Source organism: Crinia signifera, chromosome 3, assembly GCF_055691185.1.
Source record: "Crinia signifera chromosome 3, ASM5569118v1, whole genome shotgun sequence".
NCBI classification, from domain to species: Eukaryota; Metazoa; Chordata; class Amphibia; order Anura; family Myobatrachidae; genus Crinia; species Crinia signifera.
Window position 1 is genome coordinate 279,110,660 of NC_139219.1, and position 26,014 is coordinate 279,136,673.

At 45.5% G+C, this 26,014-nt stretch overlaps 1 protein-coding gene across 2 annotated transcripts in view; it reads left to right on the forward strand.

Moving 5' to 3' along the window:
• The first annotated feature begins 6,576 nt into the window (after positions 1–6,576).
• Positions 6,577–26,014, forward strand: part of FARP2 (FERM, ARH/RhoGEF and pleckstrin domain protein 2) — a 92,277-nt gene continuing 72,839 nt past the window's right edge. For both annotated transcript variants that reach the window (XM_083178200.1, XM_083178201.1), the window contains exon 1: positions 6,577–6,824. The gene's annotated coding sequence lies outside the window, so the exon portion shown is untranslated. The remainder of the gene's footprint in view (positions 6,825–26,014) is intronic.

Below are 26,014 nucleotides of genomic sequence, written 5' to 3' on the forward strand. Positions count from 1 at the left end.
ACCCCTGGGGGTTTGAAATGTACACTATACCCCTAGATGAATTCCCTGAGGGGTGTACTTTGCAAAATGGGGTGACTTGTGGGGGGGTTCCACTGTATTGGTGCTTTGGGAGTCTTGCTAATGCAACATGGCACCCACCATTCATTCCACCAAAATCTGTGCTGCCAAATCCAAAAATCACTCCTTCCCTTCTGAGTCCTGCCATGCGCCCAACTGGTATTTTTTGGTCACATGTGAGGCATTGCCGTACTCGGGAGAAATTGGGGCACAGATTTTGGGGTGCTTTGTCTCCTTCATTCCTTGTGAAAATGAAAAATTTTGGTACTTATGTAGTAACTGGGCTGCCGATTTCTAAATCGGGTCGGATCGGGAGATCGCATCGCATCGCATGCGACCATGCGATTCGATGCGATGCGATGCGATGCGATGACCCGATTTTTCCATAGGAATCAATGTTAAAATGGACTGAGTCCATTTTAACATGGAATTCAATGGGAAAAATGGGTCCTTTTCATACCCCTACTATCCAAGTGGGCATGGAGTTGGATATAAACCTGTGGCGAGCGTAGCGAGCCACCGAGCCCGAAGCGTGGCGAGCGAAGCGAGCCCCGCGAGGGGACGAATACCGTCCCCTCGCGGGGCTCGCTTCGCTCGCCACGCTTCGGGCTCGGTGGCTCGCTACGCTCGCCACAGGTTTATATCCAACTCCATGCCCACTTGGATAGTAGGGGTATGAAAAGGACCCATTTTTCCATAGGAATCATTTTAACATTGATTCCTATGGAAAAATCGGGTCATCGCATCCGATATCGGATGCGATATCGGATGCGATGCGATGCGATATCGCATCGCATCGCATCTGATTGTATGCCTTAACTTAAGGCATACAATCAAAAAATCGGCAGCCCAGTTACTACATAAGTACCAAAATTTTGAGCCAAAACTGCATTTTTGTGTAAAAAAATGTAATTTTTCATTTTTACTGCCCAGTTGTATCAAAATTGGTGAAACCCCTGGGGGTTTGAAATGTACACTATACCCCTAGATGAATTCCCTGAGGGGTGTACTTTGCAAAATGGGGTGACTTGTGGGGGGGTTCCACTGTATTGGTGCAACATAGCACCCACCATTCATTCCACCAAAATCTGTGCTGCAAAATCCAAAAATCACTCCTTCCCTTCTGAGTCCTGCCATGCACCCAACTGGTATTTTTTGGTCACATGTGAGGCATTGCCGTACTCTGGAGAAATGGGGGCACAGATTTTGGGGTGCTTTGTCTCCTTCATTCCTTGTGAAAATGAAAAATTTTGAGCCAGAAGTACATTTTTGTGTAAAAAAATGTAATTTTTCATTTTCACAGCCCAGTTGTACCAAAATTGGTGAAACCCCTGGGGGTTTGAAATGTACACTATACCCCTAGATGAATTCCCTGAGGGGTGTACTTTGCAAAATGGGGTGACTTGTGGGGGGGTTCCACTGTATTGGTGCTTTGGGAGTCTTGCTAATGCAACATGGCACCCACCATTCATTCCACCAAAATCTGTGCTGCCAAATCCAAAAATCACTCCTTCCCTTCTGAGTCCTGCCATGCACCCAACTGGTATTTTTTGGTCACATGTGAGGCATTGCCGTACTCGGGAGAAATTGGGGCACAGATTTGGGGTGCTTTGTCTCCTTCATTCCTTGTGAAAATGAAAAATTTTGAGCCAGAACTGCATGTTTGTGTAAAAAAATGTAATTTTCCATTTTCACATCCCAGTTGTACCAAAATTGGTGAAACCCCTGGGGGTTTGAAATGTACACTATACCCCTAGATGAATTCCCTGAGGGGTGTAGATTGCAAAATGGGGTGACTTGTGGGGGAGGTTCCTAACTTTTAGCACTTATGGTGCCTAGAAACCTACATGGTGCCTAAAAAAAAAATCTCATAAAAAGGAGGCTCCAAAATCAAGTAGGTGCTCCTTCTATTATGAAGCCTGTGGTTTGGTCAACGTGCACACTAGGGCCACATATAGGATATTTTTGAAAACAAAAGAATTGGGGGAATCAATTTTTAGTCACATTTCTCTAGTAAAATCTACTGTATTCGTTAGAAAAATGTATTAAAATTGAAACTCTGCAAAAAAAAAGAAATTTTGAAATTTCACCTACACTTTGTTTTAATTCCTGTGAAACACCTAAAGGGTTAACAAACTTCCAAAATGCTGTTTTGAATACTGTGAGGGGTGCAGTTTTTGAAATGGCATCATTTATGGGGGTGTCTCACATACAAGTCCCTCAAAGTCACATCAGAACTGAACTGGACCCTAAAAAAATCAGTGTTTGAAATTTTCTTGAAAATTTGAGAATTTGCTAGTCATATTTGAAGCCTCCTAGTGTCCAAAAAAATGAAAAGGAGGTTGAAATAATGATTGCAACATAAAGTAGACATATGGTCTTTGTTAGTTATTAACTATTTTGAGTGGTATGATTATTTGTCTCACAAGCAGAAAATGTGACATTTTGCATATTGCTAAATTTTCCATTTTTCACGATATTTTGGTATTTTTCACAAAAAAACACAGACTGTATCGACCAAAATTTACCACTAACTTGAAGTACAATGTGTCACGAGAAAACAATCTCAAAATCACTGGGATAAGTAAAAGCAAAAAAAAGTTATCCCCACTTAAGTGAGACATGTCAGATTTGAAAAAAAGGGCTCTGTCATGAAGGCACAAACTGGCTCTGTCATGAAGGGGTTAAAGAACTGGAGAAATCGCTCTGAAGATTAATACACAATCTACATCCACCCAACTACGTTTATAACAATAAGAGGTGGGTGCCTTGCCAATTATAAACTTCTGTTTTGAATGAAATATGATCTATGCAATGTGTGAGTACCCTGGGCAGCGTTTAGGGTGACAACTGGCAAATCGCAACCAGGTATATCTGCGAACGTATTAGAGATTACTGGCTATCTTCATTTGCGTAAATAGATTGAGGTTTTCAGACCCTCCTGCTAAGAAGAGATGTTTGGGACCATAAATTGGCATTTGTGGCCCTTCCACAACATTTATTCAAAGTTGTGCTAAAATTAAGTGTAAGCTTCTTTATAAAGGGAAATAATTTCAGGACCCTAAATTCAACATGAATGTATAATTTCTTCATATGTATAGTAAGTCTCATACAGGAGAGACGCCTTCTCTCCTGTACCTTATTAAATTAACGGAACTTGCCCATCCTGACGTGTTGAACTACTCTCTTTAACACATTCCATGTCTTTGCTGCCCCCCACCCGGCGCACTCACACTTTTTTTTTTTTTTTTTTTTTATATAATCTTTTTTGTGTAGGTCTGGCTGATACTTTAGTCCTTTTCAAAGCTTAGTAAATAGACCCCTGAATTACTACTACTGCGCCACCATGTTGTTGCCTAGCACACCAGAGAATATGATTGGCTACTGTGGGATGCTGTTGCACTCAGTGGACTCATCGTTTGGAACTAGCCTATGCTGATTGGTGAATGGTCAGCACCATTCACCAAATAGAATGTTAGGAGCAGTTTAGTGGCGATAGCCTAACTAGTAACTGCCTGACAACATTGCAAGTGCGCAAATAAATAATTCAAGTTCCACACTACAGTAGACACTGATGATTCTGCTCCTTGTAACTTCCAGGGACATGGTGTTGATAATGATTTCTTACTTTCACTTGGCAAAGACATACTGACAGACTTTTTGGTAGCCATGTGATCTTGTTCTGCAACTGTTTAGTGGGAACTGTAATCATGAGTTCTCCCATGTCATTCTGTCCTCTTAAGATCTCCAGGTACTTAAATATTTTTTAAGTTGCTAAAGATCAGTAACAAAAAATCTGCCAATAATAGACCCTACTACAGCGCCGTACACACTGATATATAATAAGGGATATTGCTCATTATAGCCTAATGTGTATGTCTCCAGCGATAGACTCTGAGCACTGCTGTGCATTGTTAATGACTCCCTCTGCATGTACAGACAAAGGATTGTTAACAAAGACTGTTCTGCAATCCCCCCCCATATATTGCTGTGTGTATGCATTTGCCAAAGCCATAACCTCGGTGGCTCACCAGTATTGGCAGCCGCAGTTATAGAGCATGTACAGATCCTTAGTTGCGTAATTATACTTTTAACGCAATGTTTTTCTATGAGTTAAAAGTATGGTGAATAAAACGAACGAACAAGGAATGTAATACATAACCTTACCACAATAGGAGCATATAGATTACTAGGGCAGGGCTTTCCAAACTTTTTTGAATCGCGGCACCTTAGAGTATCAAAATATTTTTCACGGCACCCCAGGTGCAAAGTTTGTTACCAAAAATGTCAGATTTTTTTTTTTTAAATAGGTTGTGCCTATACGTCATCCTTAGAACCAGTTTTGTGGTGAGGGGCAGGATTCACTTCTGTTTATCCATATATTTTATAATTGGAAGGTACAAGCATTGATTTTGCCTATTACATTGACCATAAATAATTTGAATCCTTTCTGGACCACCACCCTGAGGCACCCCTGCAAGTACTCCAGGGCACCCCAGGGAGCCACTGTACTAGGATGAGACTTAAGCTGGATACACATTAGCCAACAGTACACATGGTACTGCTAATGATTTCCCTTGAACTCCTGCAAAAACTAAATTGTTCATTGGCCATATCCAGGAGTATAGCTGTTGTTGATGATATAGTCTGGATTTTACTGCATGTGTGGATGTCCGAGGGAGCTGATAATGATCTACTGGAGTGTGTATTGTTAACCATATATTCAATTAGTGTAGGATTCATTCCAACATTAATTTGTCGGAATGGACCTGACACTACCTATTTGATTAGTGTTCAAATCCGAATGTCTGTTTTGGCTGTTGCTGCTGCTCACCAAGGCCGGCACCGGGCAGGAGGCGGTACAATGCCAGGTGAGCTACAATCTGTTGGCAGAAAGTGAAACTACATCTGCTAGCTTTGGAAGCATTTGCTTTGAGCGAGCTTACTAGTTTATAATGCTGTTGCTGCAACAGGTCACCAATATGAGGACTGTCCTAGGTGTTACTGGCTACTGCTGTGATCTGTGCAGCTGGGTGCAAATTAGCTGCACACTAGGGGACATCAGCCAAATTATTGCCTGGTGGGCATCAAATTGATTAGGACCAACTCTGTACAGATGTAGCGCCTCTCATGCTTGCGGGGCTGACGATAGAATCGCCAGCCCCCAGGCCCTGCCATCCGTTGGAAGGGGGCGTGCGCATGAGACACTCGCGCCCATTTCCGATGGAGCTCCCTGCTGATCGCCCCCACCTCCCCGCACCCCCCCCCCCCCTAACCCTGTCCGTCTCCCTGAATTGGAAACGGGTAGGGTCCCGCTGCCGAGTGACTGGGACTCTTGTGTGTCCCAGTCTAATGGAGTCTCTCCACCAGCCCTCGCCAGCTGGGACATTCTGGCGAGCGCTGGTAGTGAATGAGAGGGGCTAAAAATTCTACAATCAAAAAAAAGAAAAGTAGTAATGTATTGGTAACAACTGCGGACAAAGTTTTCCAGAAAAAAAAAAATCTTGCATGGAAGACAACTCTGCTAAACCAAACCAGATATTAAATGCCAATTCAATAGTTATCATATGCGTTTAATTATCCTTGTAGTGTTTATCATAGCATCTTAGAAATGCTGATTTTTTTACGAACGTACGTTGACGAACGTACATAGGAAAACACGGGACTATGTAAAAACCAGACCGGACTACACTCCGGACCGCCGGACAGGACATCACAATCTGCAGTCTGGAGCTTGTAGGGTCCGGTCCGGGGGGTGTCCTGTCCGGGGGGGTCCCTGTGATAGCTATCACCAGGGACATGGGGAAGGGGTGATTACAGCCTCCCTGCGTGGTCCGGACCATACAGGGAGGCTTTATTCTCCCCCTCCTCCACTCCCTGGTGACAGGTGTCACAGGCAGCCCCCCCCCCCCCCCCCCCGGACAGGACACCCCCCGGACGGGCCGGACCAGAGGCTACAAGCTCCAAAATGCAGAGTTTGATGTCTGGTCCGGGGGTTTTGTCCTGGTCCGGTTTTCACCCATACCCGGAAAACACTGATCAAACTGAAGGGGATCTAGACACTACCCATGCATACCTCCCAACATGACCCTCTCCAGGAGGGACACAATGCTCTCTTTCTGGACTTCCTTCTTAATTTGTGTTTGCCATCTCCTGTGTGGAAGCGCCTTTCTTATCAATTAACCTGTTTAGAACAGGTGATGGCATTAAGAGTGAAGTCCAGGAGCAGAGCTTTGTGTCCCTCCTGGAGATGGTCATGTTGGGAGGTATGCCCATGTAGTATAGATTGTGAAATAGAAATGGCAAAAATGAATAAGGAAATGTATAGCATCGTTTGCCCACAACAGGCATGGCGCCCAAAGCTCCACTCTTGTATACGGCTGTATCCCTTGGCGACTTCCGAGCCCAGCAGCCTTACGCAGAGCGCCTCCTTCTAGCCAATCACAGCTCAGTGTCTACAGTCAGGGCTGATAACAGCCAATGAGAAAAGTTTGGAAAAGTTGTAGCGCTGGCGTCACCGACCAGACCAGCTCCGCTCTACAAGCGAACACATCGCTTGTCAATCATCGCTTCTGCTCCTCCCACATTATCCCAAGCAAGCTGCCGTGGAATAGGGAAGTTTAGCTCCACCCGCTCTCTGCACCGAACGACACACCCATCCCCTAGGCGACGCCTCCTGACGGTGAAGTGGCCAATCCTGAGTGTAACCGTTAGTGTCGGTTGGAGTCTCGGTGGAGAGAGGTGAGAGCGGCGGCTGGGGACCCTCGGTAGGTGTGGCCTGATAATCCCCTTATCTTCTCTCTGGGTGGCAAAGATCTATCTTATCTATCTATCTAATCTATCGTATGTACTTGTTCCTGTGTCTTGCCCATGAAAAGACGATGCAATACACAGTATATACAGTGTTCCATTGGAACGTTGTTGATGCTGTTGTGTAACACCAGTTTGCATGTAGGGCTATTGTATGTAGAGTGTTCTCTCCATTATATAAGACGTGATATGTACTTGGCATGTCATTGCATACAGCATATATAAGAAACCTCATTCATGTAATCCCAAACTAGGGCTATATGCAGGCAGGACTGGAGCAGCTGGGCATGGCTGCATGTGTTACACAGGGGCTCATTATCTGGCAGCATGTAACATCATTGTGTGATTGTGTGTTCCTTGTGCAGCCTCGTCATTCAGGTCAAGTTGCATGTTTCAAAGTTCATTGGCTTAATGCTAAACTACTGCTCGGAGTCTATTCCACAGTCTCCTGGCACTACCCCTGGCATTAAACGTGTGTGCTTGATTTCTTAACTGAGGCTTTATTACGGACACCTGATTTATTCTGTGGAACGTCTGCTGGATGTGCTTTTCTCGTAACCCTATATACAGTATCAGTGCTGTTCAAGTATGTTCAGTATATGAGCAATGGTTCTGTTGGTACTATGTGATGGTAGGTAAGGAGGGGTTAATAGTGATGTAATAATGACTGTATTGTTGTTAAGGTGGGAGCTTCCAAAAGGTCTCATTGTGCAACTGTGTGGTATTGTTTTATTATTATTATTATTTCCACCGCTAAATAATGGCAATGTGTTATGCAATGTTTTATCATTCACTTCGGTCACTGCCCCAGTAGAGCTTACATTGAAATTCTCTACAACACACACACAGAGACTTTAACATTAAACTACTAATAGGTTTATGACCATGTGAAGAATCTAGAAAACCCCCACAAAGTGAGAACATACACACTCCATGCAGATTGATCCTATTTTGGAATATATCCCATAGTGCTTTCAGTCTTGGTAAAAAGTGTTGATAGATTTGCATTGAACAAGTAGCATCCTGTATAATAGTGAATTTGTATCTGTACATGGTGGAGATTAATCACAGCTAAAGTTATCCTCACCGATTCCTGCCGAAAGACATTGTTCAGTGAGGTCACCCGCACCTACATGCAGATGTTGACAATATAGTCAACATTGAGCTGCATGTACAGACAATTGGGTGAGGGGTTTGTCATTAATGATGAGCATACACACTAGGCGATATGTGCAATATATCATTAACAATATCAATATCGTTAACACTATATCTCTCAGTTCTCACCGAGCATAATATAGATATTAAGAACCTGTAACCTGGTAGTTAGAAGCTGGTTAGTACTTCAGCTCTCGCCAAGCTTTGATAAATCTCCCCATATGTCACTAATGTAATAGCCTGCGACATGCAGTTCTGGTGAGTCTGTCTGATGCAGGAATATGGGCAGTTCTGGTGAGTCTGTCTGATGCAGGAATATGCCCAGTTCTGGTGAGTCTGTCTGATGCAGGAATATGCCCAGTTCTGGGGAGTCTGTCTGATGCAGGAATATGCCCAGTTCTGGGGAGTCTGTCTGATGCAGGAATATGCCCAGTTCTGGGGAGTCTGTCTGATGCAGGAATATGCCCAGTTCTGGGGAGTCGGTCTGATGCAGGAATATGCCCAGTTCTGGGGAGTCTGTCTGATGCAGGAATATGCCCAGTTCTGGGGAGTCTGTCTGATGCAGGAATATGCCCAGTTCTGGGGAGTCTGTCTGATGCAGGAATATACTGTAGATAGTTCTTATGAGTCTGTCTGATGCAGGAAGACATGCTGTTCTGGTGTGTCTGATGAAGGGATATGTGCAGTTCTGGTGAGTCTGTCTGATGCAGGAAGCTACGCAGTTCTGGTGAGTCTGTCTGATGCAGCAATACACGCAGTTCTGGTATGTCTGATGAAGGAATATACGCCGTTCTTATGAGTCTGTCTGATGCAGGAATATGTGCACTTCTGATGTCTGATGCAGGAATATGGGCAGTTCTGGTGAGTCTGTCTGATGCAGGAATATGGGCAGTTCTGGTGAGTCTGTCTGATGCAGGAATATGCCCAGTTCTGGTGAGTCTGTCTGATGCAGGAATATACTGTAGATAGTTCTGGTGAGTCTGTCTGATGCAGGAATATACTGTAGATAGTTCTGGTGAGTCTGTCTGATGCAGGAATACATGCAGTTCTGGTGAGTCTGTCTGATGCAGGAATATACTGTAGATAGTTCTGGTGAGTCTGTCTGATGCAGGAAGATACGCAGTTCTGGTGTGTCTGGTGCAGGACTATGAGCATTTCTGGTGAGTCTGTCTGATGCAGGAATATTGGCAGTTCTGGTGAGTCTGTCTGATGCAGGAATACACGCAGTTCTGGTATGTCTGATGAAGGAATATACGCAGTTCTTATGAGTCTGTCTGATGCAGGAATATGTGCAGTTCTGATGCAGGAATATGCCCAGTTCTGGTGAGTCTGTCTGATGCAGGAATATGCCCAGTTCTGGTGAGTCTGTCTGATGCAGGAATACATGCAGTTCTGGGGAGTCTGTCTGATGCAAGAATATACTGTAGATCGTTCTGGTGAGTCTGTCTGATGCAGGAATATACTGTAGATAGTTCTGGTGAGTCTGTCTGATGCAGGAATACATGCAGTTCTGGTGAGTCTGTCTGATGCAGGAATATACTGTAGATAGTTCTGGTGAGTCTGTCTGATGCAGGAAGATACGCAGTTCTGGTGTGTCTGGTGCAGGACTATGAGCATTTCTGGTGAGTCTGTCTGATGCAGGAATATTGGCAGTTCTGGTGAGTCTGTCTGATGCAGGAATACACGCAGTTCTGGTATGTCTGATGAAGGAATATACGCAGTTCTTATGAGTCTGTCTGATGCAGGAATATGTGCAGTTCTGATGCAGGAATATGCCCAGTTCTGGTGAGTCTGTCTGATGCAGGAATATGCCCAGTTCTGGTGAGTCTGTCTGATGCAGGAATACATGCAGTTCTGGGGAGTCTGTCTGATGCAGGAATATACTGTAGATAGTTCTGGTGAGTCTGTCTGATGAAGGAATATACGCAGTTCTTATGAGTCTGTCTGATGCAGGAATATGTGCACTTCTGATGTCTGATGCAGGAATATGGGCAGTTCTGGTGAGTCTGTCTGATGCAGGAATATGCCCAGTTCTGGTGAGTCTGTCTGATGCAGGAATACATGCAGTTCTGGTGAGTCTGTCTGATGCAGGAATATACTGTAGATAGTTCTGGTGAGTCTGTCTGATGCAGGAATATACTGTAGATAGTTCTGGTGAGTCTGTCTGATGCAGGAATACATGCAGTTCTGGTGAGTCTGTCTGATGCAGGAATATACTGTAGATAGTTCTGGTGAGTCTGTCTGATGCAGGAAGATACGCAGTTCTGGTGTGTCTGGTGCAGGACTATGAGCATTTCTGGTGAGTCTGTCTGATGCAGGAATATTGGCAGTTCTGGTGAGTCTGTCTGATGCAGGAATACACGCAGTTCTGGTATGTCTGATGAAGGAATATATGCAGTTCTTATGAGTCTGTCTGATGCAGGAATATGTGCAGTTCTGATGCAGGAATATGCCCAGTTCTGGTGAGTCTGTCTGATGCAGGAAGATACGCAGTTCTGGTGTGTCTGGTGCAGGACTATGAGCATTTCTGGTGAGTCTGTGATGCAGGAATATTGGCAGTTCTGGTGAGTCTGTCTGATGCAGGAATATATCCAGTTCTGATGAGTCTGTCTGATGCAGGAATATACCGTAGATAGTTCTGGTGAGTCTGTCTGAAGCAGGAAGATACTCAGTTCTGGTGAGTGTCCAATGTCTTAAAATGGAAATAATTTAAAGGATAAATTGGTTTTGCCTTGTAAATAAATTATTGCTACTTTAAAACATGAGGTCACTATGTCGGAGTCACGCTGATGCCTGCATTTCTCAGACCCCCCCCCCCCAATGTGCCTTTGGAAAAAGTACTTTAGTAGTTTCCACATTTAGATGGTATGCTCCTCGGAGTGGGGGAACATTCCTGTCTACAAGTATTATATACGGCACTGCAGGCAGCAAAAGGCCATGTTCTTCTAAAAACAAACATGAATGTTGATCCTACAGTAAAATTAACACCACATGCCCAGCCGATGTAATACTCAGGCCATCAGAGGGACTCAGTTGGCTTCTAGCTTTTGTGTTTTGGCAGCGTGGATCATTGGATCGACCATAATTAGGTTGTCCTGTAACGTAAGCCCCGTACACTAGACGACCCGCATCACGGCAGATTTTGTTAATGATATCAGCTGCGAGTGACCGAATTGAGCATACACCCTAAACAACATTGGTAAACTAAATTGTCTGGTGACGGGCGCGCATCATTAATGATATTGTTCACACTACCTGTTGTTGTTTTCTTGGTTTTTTTTTAAGCTATTGCTCAGAAAGGCCCTTCTGAATCAGGTAGTGTAGGTAATGGGGCTTTAGACGCCCCACTTCACCTTCTACCGACAGTATGAAGGTCGACACGAACATTTTTTTCTTGGTGTCTATGGACACTGTGCCCTCAGCACACTATTCTATTCTTCCTCCACACCCTAGTGGATGGTAGGGTATGAAAACTGTTGACCTTCCCATTGTCGACTTAATGCTTGTTTCAACCTTCTGACCCTGTTGACCTTAGGCCTGTCGACCTTTAGTGGTTGACCTTCATACTGTCCAACTAGCGACCGTATCCCAGACGCAGGAGGCTACATCGCCAGGATTTATTACCATCTTGTCTGACGAATAGGGGGAGTGATAACTCCCCTTGGTGATCTCTGCCTGAGCGCACAGTATGTCATCTTAGTGCTGACGCGCGTTGTCTCCCGGCCGACGCTTGTGTGCAATCTCGCATGCAGTCCAGAGTTAGCACCTGCCATAGTCTCTGCTGCTCTGAAAACATAAAGAATAATACATCTACCCCTCAGGAAGGGTTGTTGGGGACAATACACCTGTGTGTGACACTTTGTACCATTATCTGAAGCCTGTATAGCTGCACTAATCATAGTGACAATACGGTCATGTCATGTGTCACCGGCATTCTATGTTTCTCACATTAAAGGAGAATAATACAAACAATACCATGAAATCCCCCATTGTGCCTTGTCTCTCTGGCTGGTATTTAATGTTCTGTATCCGAATTGGCAGTGTCTCCTCCTGCCTACACAGGTTTCCCTCAGCTCCTATAGACAAAGTGAATAAGGGACCTGAACTCTAGCATAGGATCCCTATAGACCAGTGGTTCCCAAACTGTGTGCCTAGGCTCCCTGGGGTGCCTCGGAGCACTTGCAGGGGTGCCTCGGTTTGGTTGGCCTGAACTGATTCAAACTATTTATGGTCAATGTAATAGGCAAAATCAGTGCTGGTGGCTTCCAGTTTTTAAATATGTGGATAAACAGAAGTGAATCCTGTCCCTCACCACATAACTGGACCTAAGGATGACATATACGCACCACTTATTTAATTTAATATTGTTTTCTGAAATTCTCGGTAGCAAACTTTGCACCTAGGGGTGCCGTGACAAATATTCTGATAATCTAGGGTGCCGTGATGCAAAAAAGTTTGGGAACCACTGCTATAGACTGTACAGGTGTTAGCGGGGAGTGAGCTATGGAACCGTCAGCATGAGGTGACTCATCACGGCAGAGACCTCCCAGGGAATGTGATCATTAACTGGAGTCTGAAAGCGTTGCCCCTACTTGTTGTTTTTGCGGATAATGGTAAATTGCCTGGAGACTTTCCTTTTCAACACCATTTCTTTCTGCTTACATGTCCTGGTTTGCTTTGCTCAGCCTTGCATAACATGCTTTCTCGTGGGAAAAATTACTGTAATAAAACTTCACCTTCAGCTACCTGAAGACCTGGTGCTAAGAGACCATCAATGGCCAGCCGTAGAATGTTCCGTACATCACAGATCTGTACGGCAATCAGTCCCAGTGTGGTGGGCTACTAGAGCAGTGGTTCCCAACCCTGGTCCTCAAGTACCTCCAACAGTGCCCGTCTTCCAGGTCTCCACACAGAATCACAAGTGACATAATTAGCTCCACCTGTGGATCTTTTAAAATGTGTCTGAATAATGAGTGCACCTGCTGGGTGACCTGGAAAACGTGCACTGTTGGGGGTACTTGAGAACCAGGGTTGGTGGCATGAGACAAATGGAGCATGGAAAAGAGGGATACTGTCGTTGGGTCAACATACATTGGGTTAAAAGGTTGACAGGGACTTTAGGTCGACGTGGTTTTTAAAAGTTTTTTTTTATTTTTTTGTTAATTAAAGGTGGTTTTCCATACCCTGCCATCCTCTAGAGCAGGGATGGGGAACCTTCGGCCCTCCATCTGTTGTGGAACTACACATCCCAGCATGGCTTATTACAGTTTTGCTATCTAGTGTCCTGGACGAAAGATGATAGATCTAGCTACAGTTTATAGGCTCTTTTTGAAAGATATACAAATTGAGCTACATGCACAGTTGATGAACAATCTTAATGAACAACTGGCGGGTATGCGCGTCATCATTCGTCTTTCGTCAAACGCACTGAAAGATATTTTGACCAATATGAACGGCTGAAATGAACAAAATTGGTCAAAAAAGTTGCTCAATAAAATTGTACAGTGTGTAGGCACCTTTATACAGTACCCATGTCGACATTCGGTAAAAAGAGTGAAAACTCATGTCGACCTTTCCATCATCAACCTAATGCTTGTTGACCTTCTGACCTTAGCCACATCGACCTATTTCAGGTGTCGACCTAATGCATGTTGACCTTCATGCAGTCGACCTATGACCCTTACCTGCTCAACATCCCCAGTCGGGCACAGATCGGACTCAGGGCTTCTGCCTGAAAGGGGTAGAACTGAGAGTTTTCTAGCCCAGCCTGTAAATGTCAGAAGCTGATTGGCTGTAACTCTCTCTCTACAAGGCTGGACACATCTCCTCCAGTTTATGGCCACACTATCTTATAGGCTACTATATAATGACATATTATTGTAGGCTTGCGAGCAGGGCCCTCCTACCTCTGTCGGATTGTTTCTACCCAGTTTGTTTAAACACTGTTTTTTCCAATTGTAAATCGCAACGAAAAATATTGCGCTATATAAGAAACTGTAAATAAATAATATTAGCCATAGACTATAGAGGAATAAAAGCCCATACATATAAAATAGTAGAATACTTGCTTATTTTTCCAAGTTAAATGTGATTTATTAAACCAAATGGATGTGTCCAATACAGTTCTGAACAGGATATGTATAAAAATAAATAAATAATCCAGCCATATTGCTTTTATTACTATGCATTTGTTGACTTTAATAATCAACTTGCATGTTTTTACTTTTTAATTTGATTTTACAGGGGTCTAGATAGCTATAAGCCGCTGGATGAACAAATGTAATTATAAGCAAATACTTGTTAACCTTATTTCTTCTGTTTTGTCTCCATACAATGCAAATACATGTTTAAAAAAAAAAGGGAAAACAAAAATGTAGAATGTATAGTGTAATATAGTAGAGTTAGTAAGTTTAATTTATATAGCGCACTTTCTCCAACAGGACTCAAATGTTGTGAAACTGTTTTAAAAAATGATTAAATGATAATAAACACAATAGTAATAGTCACTAAAAACTACCAGAAACACACAGGGGCAATACAATTGTTTTCCCCTTCAGATGTTACTAGTGGGAGCCTGAAGAAATTGTAGTTCCCTGTGCAGCCTTCAGACTTGGTGAGCAGAAGTGTGTGAAAACTGGTTTTGGTGCCCTCTCAAGAACTTCAGAAAAGTTTAACCACTATGCTATATGGTCTATTTGAGTACGATAATTAAGGAGTGCCTGGGATCAATTGAATTGCTCTAACGGGTGCCAATTAATTTCTCGATATTAACTGCGTTGCAACGGTAAACAATCTTACACTCTTCACAGGCTGGTCTCAGCCACCATAAAATGTTGCTGCTGCGGTGACTCGCACCTGCAAGATCATTGTGGCTAAAAGTCCTCACATAAATGTAAGGCAGCGGCCTGCAGGTAGCATGTACGAAAATGTTCAGACCAGTAGCAGATCATAGACACATTTCCATTTCCAAAGTAGGAGCTGTTACAGTCCAACATTGATAAGATTTACCTCTAGAAATCAAAATTTTGGGAAAAGGGGCATTGGTTCTTGTTTCACAAAGGGTGTTGTACTTAGGGGAACCACCGATGTAGATGGCTAGATCGGCGGTGCCGCTGTTCAAACAATTTGGATTGTACACACTAAACCCTATCTGTAAAATACATTGGGGCAGATGTATTAAGCCTCAACAAGAGATAAATGCAAGGGTGATAAAGAGAGATAAACGTCCAGCCAATAACATCCTAACTGCCATGTTACAGGCTGTGTTTGAAAAAAGTCAGTAAGGAGCTGATTGGTTGGACATGTATATCTCTTTATCGCCCTTGCATTTATCTCTTGTTAGGCTTAATACATCTGCCCCATTGTTCAGTGACATCACCGGTACCCATTGGACATGCGGGCTATTGGCTATATAGACAAAATCGGCCTGCATGTTCCGCCGACGGGTAGGGGGGTGTTTACTAATAATGCGCAGGATCGTGCATCGTTAATGATATTAAGTGTACACATTAGCCTTTTTTTGTAAAGATACCGCTCGAAAAGAAAACCCTTAAAGGGTTAATTTATCATTTTTCTTGTCAATGACAATCGCTACCATTGAGAGGAGCAGACCCTCTGAATTTATAAATAATTTAGTTATAGTACAAGTATTTATAGCTGTCTCATCTAGTTCTTTGGGGCGATCATCCTCTTTTTGAAATTGTATTGTATGAGTATAAAGATTTGTTTTTTTGCACTTAAATTTTCTCCCTAATTTTCTCATTACCTTTATTTTGAGGCGAATCTGTTTAAATCCCACTAATTAGCATTAATCACTGCTGAGAGTCAATGATCAGATAATCCAGCATCATTACCGCAAATGGACAGATTTCTAAATCCAGCTCTGCTGTGGAGTGAGTTTGAAGCGAATTAAGAGGCTCCTGGTCTTTCTATTTATCTCCAGACATGTTATATATGTTACAAAAATCTGTGTCGGATGTCCTTGAGCTGGTTATGGGTTGTAGTTTAGACCTTATCTACAAAGCTTTGTTTTTCCTAATCAACTAAAACTGTTCAGACCAGAAGTTCGCCAACCTTTCATCAGCTGATGCCTGCATTACGTAGGTTAATTGGTTCTGAGATATTGTGTTGTCATATGCCAATAGTTCCCAAATATTCTGGAATCACATAGCCTAGAGCAGGGGTGGCCAAACCGATCCTCGAGATCTACCAATGGTCCACGTTACCTAGCTGGTGCACAGCTGCAGTCATTACTAAAGGTGGCCATACACGATGCGTGCTTTGAGGTGCGCTCTCCCACGGCACCTCATCGCACAGTACAAAAAGTATGTGCTGCACATACTTTTTGTACTTGGTTTTCATCGCATCGCATGCACAAGGCATGCGATCCGTGCTAGTTAAGCACAGAACGCACGCCCGCCCGCATCGGGACGTGTATGGGCAGCATAACTGTCACATTTTAGAACATGCTGCATTCATTCCTACTATAGATCTACAGGTTGCCTGGAAAACATGCACCGTTGGTAGATCTTGAGGACAGGTTTGGCCACCCCTGGCCTAGAGTATCATCATTTTTTCACAACGCCCATAGAAGAAAAGAATCTCATTGAAAAATTCAGTCAATATTGTAAATTGTGCTTACCTGTCATCCTTATGTCAGTTATGCTGTTGTGGACAGGGTTGTGCTTCTGCTTATTACATATTATCTAGTGTTCATTCTAGCACCCGCCATATTTGAAAACCCATGCAGTTCCTCTTCCCTGCCTGGGGTGTCGCTGTTTGCTCTAGTGCTTCTAGCACAGTGTGGTCTGTATATCAGCACTGATATGCAAACCAGACCTGTGCTAGAAACACCAGAGCAGACAGTGACACCCCAGGCAGGGAAGAAGAACTGCATGGGTTTTCATAGCGGGTGCTAGAATGAACACTAGATTCTATGATTGGCAGCCACTAACACTGATCTTGCCGATTACGTTGAACAGAAATAATTTGATTTAGTCCTGGACCACAAACCCATGGCATCTCTGCAAGTGCCACATGGCACCCAGTCTGGAAACCACTGTCACATGCAGCATACAATACCACCTGACAAGCTTACTTTTATCATCCAGACAGTAATATGCATAGAATTTTCATTTTATCTTACAATTGAATGTTGAATAAACCAAAAGTATTTTGTTTACTGTGGATCAGTATACTTTATTTATCTAAAAATTTCGATACTGCATGGATATTATATAACATATTCAACAGTTAAACTTTCATGGAAAAGTTGTGGCCTAACCAAGTCTTCGGAGACATGTTTTCCAGACCGCCTCTTTAGCATTTAAAATGCTTGGGGATCTGGAAAACTTTTACCGGTCTATCAGAACTGGATTTGGCCACCACTGTCTTACTAGAAGTGATGCAGGGGTTCGACTCTCCTCTGGGGGAGCGAACGATGTAGGTTCTGTGAGGAATTCTGAAAAATGGTCTAGACCAGTGGTAGCCAACTCCAGTCCTCGAGAGCTACCAACAGTTCACATTATCCAGACAACCTAGCTGCTGCAAAAGGTGTAATCATTACTAACTGACACATTTTTAAATGATCCACAGGTGGAGCTAATTACTTCACTTGTGATTCTGTCAGGAGATCTGGAAGACATGCACTGTTGGTAGCTCTCGAGGACTGGAGTTGGCTACCCCAGGCCTAGACAGTCTGTATAACCCCTTCCTGACAGAGCCAGTTTTTGCGTTCCTGACAGAGCCCTTTTTTTCAAATCTGACATGTCTCACTTAAGTGGGGATAACTTTTTTTTGCTTTTACTTATCCCAGTGATTTTGAGATTGTTTTTTCGTGACACATTGTACTTCAAATTAGTGGTAAATTTGGGTCGATACAGTCTGTGTTTTTTTGTGAAAAATACCAAAATATCGTGAAAAAATGGAAAATTTAGCGATTTGCAAAATGTTAAATTTTCTGCTTGTGAGACAAATAATCTTACCACTCAAAATAGTGAATAACTAACATAGACCATATGTCTACTTTATGTTGACATCATTATTTCAACTTCCTTTTCATTTTTTGGGACACTAGGAGGCTTACAATATGAATAGCAAATTCTCAAATTTTCAAGAAAATTTCTCTACCGTCCAATGGGATACTGGGCTTCACTACTATGGGGATTGAGACCTCCGCAGGAGAGACAGGCACATAAAAAAACTTTCAGTGTGGGTGCACTGGCTCCTCCCCTCAATCTCCCTCCACTAGTCAGTTTTGAAAAATGTGCCTCAGGAGAGGCAGTGCTTCTGGATGCTCCAGAGTTTTTTCCACATTTATTTTCAAGTTTGTTATTTTGGGGCGCTGTAGTGACCACACAGCTGTCCTGCTTCGTGGGTGTCAGGGGAAGGGTCAGTCCCCGACCTCTTCAGGTGCAGAGCTGACCCTGCTACAGGACAATCCAGTCCTGCGTGGGACTTGTCACCGCACAGCATTGCGCTGTAGCGAGCAAGTCCCCTAGCCGCCGCACACCCCTGACAGGTCTGAAGACATCGGTGGTGAGTACAGGCTGGGGGTCCCACAAGGGGTCCCCGCAGCCATTTCTGGTGCGGCAAGACGACGGCTAGTAATGGCGGCTCTCCAGCAGGGACCGCGTGAACACCGCGTCTGATAACTGGCATAGGGGTGCTGCCGCTGGACCACCAGGGACACCCCTCAGGGTATAATGTATAATGTATGATATATATATTTTACACCTTTAATAATGTCAGTATAATTCTTTGTAAGCGCCAGCTCCGTGTAAGGGGGCGGGGCTTCACTCAGAGCGGGACCAAGCTCTGCTGGGCGCGCGCTGTCACTTCCTGCTTCTTCACACGCTGCCAGACTCCATTACAGGGCTCCTCACTGGCGTGGTGGATCCGGGTACTTGCAGCACGGCAGAGACAGCAGGTTTTTATAGCGATTTAGCGCTGCTGCGCTATCTAGCTTACTCAGACACTGTGTTGTTTATATCACTGTGTTTAGCGTTACCAGCTCACCCAGATCTGTGAGTTCAGGTTAAGGGTGCACTTGGCTCCCCAATTGCTCTGTTTTTTCCCCACTGTTTAGTTACAGACACAGCATAAAGCAAGCACATAGTCTGTTTTCACTCAGAGGAAACACATCCAGCAGTGTGTGCACGTGTGTGACTGCGTGGGGGTTGTGTTTGTTATATCTCATCATGGTGAAAAAGTTCACTTGTATGGTGTGTAGCACCAAGTTTGTGCCCAAGTCACAGTCCCAGGTTACTTGTGAGGCTTGTATGTCACCACAGCCCAGTAGTGCTGACACCCAGATCAGTGGGGTTCCCCCACAGCTTGCGGGGCAATCGCAGGCAGACGAGCAGGAGCCTGCGTGGGCCTCCAACATAAAGACCTTGTTGGATTCTGTGGCTTCACAGCTTTCCACTAACACTCAGCAAACGCAGAGGGTTCAGAGGGAATTATCCATGTTATCTGCTAGGGTGGATATTCTTCATACCCAAAATGTACCTCCCCCGCCCGCACAGCCTCAAAAGAGGCAGGCTACTGCTATGGATCCTGACACAGATGAGGACGATGAGGACATATTGGAGGAGGGTGAGGAGCAGGGTCTGCAGGAACCAGCTCCTGAGACGGCAGTACATGGTCCCGAGCCCCTTATCAGGGCCATTAGGGATGTTTTAGATCTCCCTGTAGAGGCATCCACAGAAGGAGACCCTTTCTTCATGACCCAGAAGAAACAGCCAGTGTACTTCCCTGAGCAGGCAGAGTTAGAAACTGCTTTCAGGGCTGCATGGCAAAACCCTGATAAGAGGTTTACTCTTTCAAAAAGGTTCACAAATGCTTATCCCTTTGAACCTTTGGGCAGAAAGAAATGGGAGGAGCCACCGGTAGTGGACTCCTCTGTTTCCCGCCTCTCTAACATTCAGGACACCGCAAAAATACTGTGCGAGGCACAAAAGGAATTGGGCGCAATCAACGCGCGCAATTCAGCCATGGCGGTGTCAGCCAGACGGGCCTTGTGGCTGCGGCAGTGGTCTGCAGATGTAGACTCAAAGAAGAGTGTGGAGGGTATTCCCTTTACAGGAGAATGGCTGTTTGGCAGTGAATTAGACGGTTGGATTTCCAAAGCCACGGCAGGAAAGTCTACCTTTCTCCCATCAGCCCCCACGGTTGCAAAGCGTACCTTCACAGGTGCTTCCCAGCAGTCCTTTCGTGGGAACAGGTTTCGCCCCAAGGCTAGGGGCGCCTCCAATGCCAGCAGGGGCACGAGAGGCAAGTTTAGGAAGCCTAACACCTCCAACACCCAGGACCGTCCAAATGCCGCGACTTCCTCTAAGCCTGCAGCATGACGGGGTTTTCCCGCCACGAGACTCTCTCGCGGTGGGAGCGCGATTGTTGCATTTCAGCCATGTGTGGGACGCCTCGGGTCTGGATACCTGGGCCAGAGGTCTCATTTCTCTAGGTTACAAGCTGGAATTCGACAAACCCCCTCCCAGACGATACTTCAGGTCGGCACTTCCAGCATCCCAGGAGGATCAGGTGCTCCTTCAGGGGGCCATTACCAGGCTGCTTCAGTCTCAGGTAATTGTACCGGTGCCAGTCACGGAGCAGGGCCAGGGATATTATTCCAACTTATTCCTGGTACCGAAGCCAGACGGCTCAGTAAGACCCATCCTGAATCTAAAGTCACTGAACCCCTTCCTGCGCGTGTTCAAGTTCAGGATGGAGTCCTTGCGCTCTGTGATCGCCAGCCTAGAAAGAGGGGAGTTCCTGGCCTCTATAGACGTCAAAGACGCCTATCTACACATTCCTATCTGGCCCCCACACCAAATCTATCTCAGGTTTGCCTTGGGGAACAACCATTACCAATTCCGGGCGTTACCTTTCGGCCTGTCGACAGCCCCGCGGGTTTTCACAAAGGTAATGGCGGAAATGATGTCACTACTCAGGCTCCAAAGGGTGAATGTAGTGCCTTACCTGGACGACCTGCTAATAAAAGCAGGGTCGGCGGAGGCTTTAAGCAGTGCTCTCAATCTGTCCATACAGGTGCTAAGAGACCACGGGTGGATCCTAAACATGCCCAAATCATCGCTGGTTCCAACCCAGAGGATGGTTTTCTTGGGCATGATCCTGGATACATCAGAACAAAAAGTTTTTCTGCCGATGGAAAAAGTCACTGCAATACAACAGCTGGTCAGGGAGGTCCTGCAGTCACCTCTGGTACAGATCCATCTTTGCCTCCGGCTTCTAGGCAAGATGGTGGCTTCATTCGAAGCAATACAATTTGGCCGCTTCCATTCCAGGACCTTTCAATTGGATATTCTGACAAAATGGTCCGGCTCCCCCCTGCATATGCGCAGAAGGATTGGCCTTGCAACAAGAACCAGGATCTCGCTACAGTGGTGGCTAGATTCATCCAATTTGTTGGCAGGCAGACGGTTTCAGATCCAGGACTGGATTCTGGTAACCACGGACGCCAGCCTGAGGGGCTGGGGAGCTGTGACACAGGGAGTCCGCCTACAGGGTCGATGGTCTCCACTGGAGTCAGGCCTTCATATCAACAAGCTGGAGTTGAGGGCGGTCTATTATGCCCTGTTACAGGCAGCTCCATTGTTACAGGGAAAGGCGATCCAGGTCCAGTCGGACAATGCCACCACTGTGGCCTATATAAATCGGCAGGGTGGTACCAAGAGCATGCCCTGCATGAGAGAAGCGTCAAAAATTCTGTCCTGGGCGGAACAGAATGTCCAGGCCCTGTCTGCCATTTTTATCCCGGGGGTCGACAATTGGGAGGCAGACTTCCTGAGTCGTCACGATCTTCACCCGGGGGAGTGGGGCCTTCACACTCAAGTGTTCAATGCCATAGTGGATCTGTGGGGGCTCCCTCAGATCGACCTGATGGCTTCACGATTGAACCACAAGGTAGCAATGTACTGTGCACGGACCAGAGACCCAGGGGCGATAGCCGTGGACGCTCTCACCTGGACCTGGGATTTCCAATTGGTGTACCTCTTCCCACCTCTCCCATTGTTGGCTCGGGTGCTAAAGCGGCTCCGGCATCAGGGGACGGAGGCCATACTGGTGGCACCAGACTGGCCAAGAAGGGCCTGGTACGGGGACATTCAGGCCATGCTAGTGGAAGACCCGTGGCGTCTGCCCCTAAGAGAAGACCTGCTCCTCCAGGGCCCGTTCGTCTTCCAGGACTTACAGCGGCTACGTTTAACGGCCTGGAGGTTGAGCGGCAGATCTTAGTCCACAAGGGTCTCCACCCCTCTGTCGTCACTACAATGATAAAAGCCAGGAAGCCGGTTACGGCTGCTCATTATCATGTAATATGGCGCAGATATATTGCCTGGTGTGAGAAGAATGACTTGCCTCCGGACAGTTTTCGATTAAACAGTCTGCTACGTTTCCTTCAGGCTGGCCTGGATAAGGGACTCAGATTGGGTTCCTTAAAGGTCCAAATCTCCGCACTATCTGTGTTTTTTCAGAAAAAGATTGCGGCCTTGCCTGAAGTGCAAACCTTCTTACAGGGGGTGCTCAGGATTCAGCCCCCCTTTGTGCCTCCCACTGCACCATGGGATTTGGAAGTAGTTCTTACTTTCTTAAGATCAGCCCGGTTTGTTCCACTGGAAGAGTCTGAGCTGCGACACCTCACTTGGAAGACTGTTGTTCTGCTGGCGCTAGCTTCGGCCAGGAGGGTGTCCGAGCTCGGGGCCTTGTCTTGTCGGAGCCCTTACCTTGTGTTCCACAACGATAGGGCGGAACTCAGGACTAGACCACAATTCCTTCCAAAGGTGGTGTCAGGGTTCCACCTAAACCAACCTATTGTGGTTCCTTCTAGCGCGACACACCCAGATATACCGGATACCTTGGATGTAGTCCTCACCCTTAAGGGGTATGTCAAGCGCACAGCTAGGATCCGTAAGACGGACAGCCTGTTTGTGCTTTATGATGCGCAGAAGAAGGGTTTACCTGCTTCAACGCGTACCATTGCCAGGTGGATAAGATGTACTATCCAACAGGCTTATGCATCAGCTGGTTTGTCGCTTCCTTTTTCAGTAAAGGCTCATTCAACCAGGTCTGTAGGTACCTCTTGGGCGGCTGCTCGAGGGGTGTCGGCAATGCAGCTATGCAGGGCCGCAACTTGGTCAGGGCAACACACATTTGTGAAGTTCTACAAGTTTGACACCCTGGCCAGGGAGGATTCCCAGTTCGGGAATGCGGTTCTACAGCAGAATCCGCACGTTCCCACCCGTTCTGGTAGCTTTGGGACCTCCCCATAGTAGTGAAGCCCAGTATCCCATTGGACGGTAGAGAAAATAGGATTTTGGGTACCTACCGGTAAATCCTTTTCTCGTAGTCCATATGGGATACTGGGAGCCCGCCTCAGTGCGGCTTTTTCTGCTGTCAGATCTACTTTATGGTTAGGCTTATTGCCTTGTTTTCTATAGGATAAATATGTCTATAGATTGTTCTAGTTACAGGTGTCCTCTTAAGTTGTTAGGATTCACCTCTCTTATATGTTTTTTGTTCGTTTGGGTGTGCTGGATGAATCTCACCACAATACATTATCACATACTCCTCACATGCTCTCCTTCGGCACAGTTTTTGCATTAACTGACTAGTGGAGGGAGATTGAGGGGAGGAGCCAGTGCACCCACACTGAAAGTTTTTTTATGTGCCTGTCTCTCCTGCGGAGGTCTCAATCCCCATAGTAGTGAAGCCCAGTATCCCATATGGACTACGAGAAAAGGATTTACCGGTAGGTACCCAAAATCCTATTTTCAAACACTGATTTTTTTAGGGACCAGTTCAGTTCTGATGTGACTTTGAGGGACTTGTATGTGAGACACCCCCATAAATGATGCCATTTCAAAAACTGCACCCCTCACAGTATTCAAAACAGCATTTTGGAAGTTTGTTAACCCTTTAGGTGTTTCACAGGAATTAAAACAAAGTGTAGGTGAAATTTCAAAATTTCTTTTTTTTTGCAGATTTGCAATTTTAATACATTTTTCTAAGGAACACAGTACATTTTACTAGAGAAATGTGACTGAAAATTGATTCCCCCAATTCTTTTGTTTTCATAAATATCCTATATGTGGCCCTAGTGTGCACGGTGACCAAACCACAGGCTTCATAATAGAAGGAGCACCTACTTGATTTTGGAGCCTCCTTTTTATGAGATTTTTTAGGCACCATGTAGGTTTCTAGGCACCATAAGATGCTAAAAGTTAGGAACCCCCCCACAAGTGACCCCATTTTGCAAACTACACCCCTCAGGGAATTCATCTAGGGGTATAGTGTACATTTCAAACCCCCAGGGGTTTCACCAATTGTGGTACAACTGGGCAGTGAAAATGAAAAAAAAAAATTTTTCATTTTCACAGCTCAGTTGTATCAAAATTGGTGAAACCCCGGGGGGTTTGAAATGTACTCTATACCCCTAGATGAATTCCCTGAGGGGTGTAGTTTGCAAAATGGGGTCACTTGTGGGGGGGTTCCACTGTATGGGTGTTTCGGGGGTCATTCAACCAGAATCTGTGCTGCAAAATCCAAAAATCACTCCTTCCCTTCTGAGTCCTGCCATGCACCCAACTGGTATTTTTTGGTCACATGTGAGGCATTGCCGTACCCGGGAGAAATTGGGGCACAGATTTTGGGGTGCTTTGTCTCCTTCATTCCTTGTGAAAATGAAAAATTTTGAGCCAGATCTGCATTTTTGTGTAAAAAAATTTATTTTTTTACACAAAAATGCAGTTCTGGCTCAAAATTTTTAATTTTCACAAGGAATGAAGGAGACAAAGCACCCCAAAATCTGTGCCCCAATTTCTCCCGGGTACGGCAATGCCTCACATGTGACCAAAAAATACCAGTTGGGTGCATGGCAGGACTCAGAAGGGAAGGAGTGATTTTTGGTGGTGGAATGAATGGCGGGTGCTATGTCGCATTAGCAAGACCCCCGAAGCACCAATACAGTGGAACCCCCCCACAAGTGACCCCATTTTGGTCACCAGCTTTGGGAGGGGGGCTGGCGCTGCGGCTGGCGTGGGGGTGGGAGGGGTGCTGGCGCTGCGGCAGCCGGGTGGGTGGGAGGGAGGGGGGCTGCCGGGTGGGAGGGGGGGGGGGGGGGGGGGCTGGCGATCGTAGGTGATCGGTGCGGTATACGCACACACACACACACACACACACACACACACACACACACACACACACACACACACACACACACACACACACACACACACACACACACACATATATATGTGTGTGTATATATATATATATATATATATATATACATATATATACATATATATACACACACATATATATATATATATATATATATATATGTGTGTGTATATATATATATATATATATATATATATATATATATATATATATATATACACATTTGCACATTTTTTTTTATTTTATTTTATTTTTTAACTTTTCCAGCAGCAGCATGATGCTGCTGCTGCTGCTGCTGCTGCTGCTGCGGGGGGGAGGGGGGAGGAGGGGAGCGCAGCGTGCGCTCCGGACGTAGCGGTGGAGCCGCTGGAGCTGCTGCTGCTGCCGGGTGAGTGCCCGGCGGGTGGGAGGGGGGTGCTGCCGCTCGGTGGTGATCGGTGCTGCACCGATCACCACCGATCCCTGTGTTACCGAGCGGCTTAGCCGCCGGTAACACAGGAAACGCTGTGAATGGCTGTTCAGATTTGAACAGCCAATCACAGCGATCGCCGACCGGGGGGGCACCCCTGCCCCCCCTGGGCGACGAGGGGGGATGTCTGCTGTCAGGGACAGCAGACATCACCTAACTGTCACTGCGTCTCTAGACGCAGTGACAGTTTGAAGTCATGACGTACATGTACGTCAAATGTCGGGAAGTACTTCCCGACCATGACGTACATGTACGTCAAATGTCGGGAAGGGGATAATATATAAAGCTTTATTGTCTCTGTCTAATATTTTGTGCAAACAA